The sequence below is a fragment of the Coenobita brevimanus genome, chromosome 60 (genome assembly GCF_032717465.1).
Source record: "Coenobita brevimanus isolate Jiangsu-jjx chromosome 60, ASM3271746v2, whole genome shotgun sequence".
Taxonomy (NCBI): domain Eukaryota; kingdom Metazoa; phylum Arthropoda; class Malacostraca; order Decapoda; family Coenobitidae; genus Coenobita; species Coenobita brevimanus.
In genome coordinates this window covers 41,606,474-41,611,041 of record NC_137013.1, presented here as the reverse complement: position 1 = coordinate 41,611,041, position 4,568 = coordinate 41,606,474, and the positions used below count along the sequence as shown (strand labels likewise).

The following is a 4,568-nucleotide window of genomic DNA, read 5'->3' as shown; positions in this document are numbered from 1 at the left end:
TTCTCTTCCTCCCTCTCCTCTTATATTCTTCCTCGTTCCTCTTCCTTTCTCCAGCCTCCTCCCTCCCTCTTCCTCGCCTCCCACACTCTCATTACAAACACGTTTTTACTCACCTGTACGCTCCACTGGTTCACTATTTTTTCCCTCCTATATCACAGCATTACACTTTTATTTATTCCATCTTTTTTGGTAACTATTTCCAGTCTTTCAACCTTCACCTTTACTAGCATTACTTCTTCATTCCTTTCTCTTCATTTATATCTATCTATCTATCTATTTACTTCCACTCTCTTTATGCTTAATGTTGCGTCCTCCTCTTGTTTTATTTTTTTCCCTCTGGTCTTATATTACATCATACTCTTTTCCTTAATCAATCGTTCTTTTTCATTCCGCTTCCCCCATTTATCTATATAGTTTAATTTTCGTTCCTCTTCATTTATTTTTCTTCCTTCTTCATTCCTTTTTCTTTTCTTTCCTTAATCAATCAATCTTTTTCATTCCACTTCCCCCATTTATATATATTTTAACTCTGGTTCCTCTTCACTTATTTTTCGTCTTTCTTCATTCCTTTTTCTTTTCTTGGGGGGGGGGGAGCTTTAATTCCCTCATATTATTTCCCTCAGTCGCTTTTTCCTTCAATTTCCCCACATTTATATATATTTTTTTTATTTTCTTCCACTATATTTTTCGTCTTTCGTCCCCTCTCTTTCTTTCTCTCTCTCTCTGCTTTTCAGTATTCTTCAATCTCTCACTCTCTTTCTTCATTCACCTCGCACTTCTACCATTCTTAACTCTTTCATAACACGCCTTTTTTTTTAACTTATACTTCCTACCTCCAGACGGTTTTACTCAGCCTAGGGAAATCGTCTGGTACTGAAGGGGTTAATGAAGGCTGTATCTAACCCCTTCAGTTCTAAAACCCTCCCCTGAGCTGATGAAAACCGTCTGGTGATATCAAACTCCCTCAGTTTGGGTGACATAATTTCCTGGTTTATTCTCTCTTGCTGCCAGACGATTTTATTCAGCTTTGGACAGGAATCTCGTAGTGCAGGGGTTTACTTATGGTTCTATGTAACTCTGTAATTCTAAACGTCTCGTAAAGTGAATAAAGCGCGCGTAGTGCTTTGTTAAGGCTATTTCTGACCGTTTCTAGTCTTCAGTCTACCCTAAGTTGAATAAAATCGTCAGGAGTGGCAATAAAAATACTAATAAAAGTATTAATAATAATAATAATAAAAAATGGTAATACTGCTGCTACTACTACTACTACTACTGATAATACTACTACTAATACTAATAATACTGTAATAATAATAATAATAATTAATAATAATAATAATAATAATAATAATAATAATAATACTGTAATGGTAATAATAATAACCTCCCCAAAATCAAAGGGTAAACTAAATGTGGAAAAAAATAAAGCATCACACAACCACGCTCTCCAAGGACCTCGCTCTCCTGTTCAGCCCATAAGACACTGCTGCTGCCTCCACCTCCCCCTCGAACACCCCCTCCCCCTCCACCTCCTCCTCCAGACCCGCCGCCTCGTCCTCGTCAATCAGCGTCCTCTTGTCCTCGAAGCCTATCCTCGAGGCTCCAGGGGGAAGGTTGGAGAGGAGGTCGTGGAGCAGAGGAGGCCGTACTGAAGACCTGAAGAGAAATATCGTGTTTTTAGTGGTTCTGAAGATTACGCAGGTTCAAACGTACTTAAATGACAATGATTATTTGGATGTGCAGTGCGTTCTTGAATGCTAGGCCTGGGGTAGCTAGGTTTACGATGGAAGGGTTGAGAGGTACGATGCGGCTGGAGTGTATTGGTGCTGTAATGGGGAGAGGAAGATTTAGATGGTTTGGGCAAGCCGAGAGGACGGGTGCAGAGGGTCAGACGTGCGAACGTTGGGGGTAGGGCTGCGAGAGAAAGACCGAAGAAGACCTGGGACGAGGTCATTGAGTGTGACCTCAGGGATAAGGGACGGAATAGGGAGGCTGCCAGAGATCGAACAGCATGGAAAGTCGCCATTACGAGACCAAGGACGACGCATGCAAGCAAGTTGGAGCCTTTAAAAACGAAACGGAACCAAACCAAACTGGCATCAGTAAACAGAAGGAAGGCTTAGATTTGTAATTACCGACTGCAGAATGGTTATGAAATCAGACAATTAATCTATACAAAGTTTTAGTGTTCCCCTACAACTCAACTCCCAGCAGTCAATGTAATATCCCGGTCCCTAATTACACTACTGGATGAACACTTACAATAACACAACACCCAGCTATACCCAACACACCTGAAGGCGAATCCAGGGCGAAGGTGTGTATTTCTTGGCCCCTGCGTACTAAGACGTTTGAATCTCGGGTTGACGCTCTTGTGGACCTCGTATGAGATGTCCGGCAGGCAGGCCTCACATCTGCGGAAAAGTCAATATATGTGTGCAAATGAGTCTGGATGATGATGATGATGATGATGATGATGATGACGGGGGACCTTTCTCTAGTTGAGTAAAATTGTACGAAGGTAATAATAGTAATAATAATAATAACAATAATAAAAATAATAATAATACGAAGAAGAAGAGGAAAAGGTAACAATGTGATACTACTACTACTACTACTATTACAACTAATAATAATAATAGTAGTAGTAATAATAATAAATATAGTCTAAAGCTGTTAGATAATAGGAGTATCATATCAACCAAACAAAAACGTGAACTCAAGTCTTACCCCAATGAGAAACGCCAATCCACTTTGCTCCCATCTTCATCCTCCTCCACGTCGCCTCCCTCCTTTCCAACGTCGTCTGCTGTGCCGTGCTGAGTGCTGTGCTGCCGCCGCCTCCTCCAGCAGCAGCAGCAGAGGGAGGCGCACAGCAGGAGCACGAAAGTCAGCAGAAAGGCCAGGGGAACAGCCACCAGAAAGACGGCCTTCAGATCTGCGTTTATCATCGTCTCCCCTGAAAGATTTTTTTTTTTACTCAATCAGGTGGCCATTTTCTTTTCTTTTTTTGGTAATTTCAGTCAGTATGTTCAGAGAGATAGTATAATAATTACATATTTAGAGAGAGAGAGAGAGAGAGAGAGAGAGAGAGAGATTAAAGACTTCTCTCGGGAACACCTGTACATAGAGAGGGGAAGAGAGGGGGGGGAAAGGGGGGATTAAAGATAGTTATGTCTCGGGAACACCTGTACGAGAGAGAGAGAGAGAGAGAGAGAGAGAGACTGTAAAGGTGGGGGGGATAACAGTAGGAAATGGCACCATATACAAAATTACAACCCTTCTGGAGACTAGATGGTCGAGAGAGAGAGAGAGAGAGAGAGAGAGAGAGAGAGAGATTTGTGCGTCGTACTTTCGGTGGTCTGGAGATTTCGTTACAACTCTTCCTTAGCAACTTATTCCACACTACAATATTATTTTTCCCTTGTATGTTAATGATAGAAAACTAAGTCGATATTGAAACCAAATAAATAACATACAAGGAAACATTGAAGTGTAACGGAAAAAATAAATCGCCGAGGAAAACGTGCAACGAAGACTCCAAAATTCTATTCCCTTTTTACTCTAACTTGGCCTAAAATTACCATCTCCCCCTCATGAATGCTGACGTATAGCAGTGGGTTGACATTATAATGATGCTAGTCACGAAGAAGTGTTAGGGAAAGGATTGAGCGCCACAGCACTGCCTTTATCGGTCACTAATCAACGTGAAATACGAAACTCTGGGCCAAGTTAAGGTGAAAGAACTATAGATATATTATTATGCTGTATGTTAATTAAATGAGTGGACGGAAAGGACGAGAGAAAATGCAAGTGTTCGATAGACTTAATCTTTCTCTCTCTCTCTCTCTCTTGTACAGGTATTCCCGAGATAAGTGTCTTAATTTCCTCTCTCTCCCTAGCTTTAAATTCTCCCCCCTCTCTATCTATCTATCATTAATTTCTCCTTCTCTATCTATCTATCTTTAATTTCCCTCTCTCTATCTTTAATTTCCCCCTCCTCTCTCTCTCTCAAGTAATTAATGAAATAAGTCAAGTGTCCCTCCGCCAATTCCAAGGTCATTAAAAGCCTCATAAAGGGACCCCATGACCTAATTGCCCCCTCTTAATGACCTCTGACCCCTATTGTAGCTCCTCCTTTAGTGACCTTTGACCCCTATTCGTGTACTCGTGGTCTTATCAGGCTCCCAGGTCCATCTTCCCTATCTATACTCCTTTAACTTGGCCTAGATTTTTTTTTTCCTTACGTGGTTTATTTCACACACCCGAGTAGCGGGAGAAAATGCTACGGCTCCACATCCTTCCCACAGCACTTCTTCGTGACTAGCACCATATTCTAGTGTTAATACGGCTCTAGATAATTCCCACAGCACTTCTTCGTGATCAGAAGTTGGTAATTCATAATGAGTTAGGTTTTCTCATCACTGATCAGGGTTTCACAAAAATATGTTTTCCTGATCCAGAAAATATAATACCATCCAAAAAAGTTAATAGATTGTTCCCTGGGACATGGGCTATCTACCCACCAAATTTGGTCCAGATCTCTCTTTTCGCTTTTGAGTAATCCT

At 41.2% G+C, this 4,568-nt stretch overlaps 1 long non-coding RNA gene across 1 annotated transcript; it reads right to left on the bottom strand.

Annotated features, from left to right (window-relative positions):
- Positions 1–1,578: 1,578 nt before the first annotated feature.
- Positions 1,579–2,828, bottom strand: LOC145403059 (uncharacterized). Its single transcript, XR_013897928.1, has 3 exons — positions 2,731–2,828; positions 2,295–2,414; positions 1,579–1,656 (listed from the first exon to the last, which is right to left on the bottom strand). It is a non-coding gene; the product is annotated as an uncharacterized LOC145403059 (long non-coding RNA).
- Between the last annotated feature and the right edge of the window lie 1,740 nt (positions 2,829–4,568).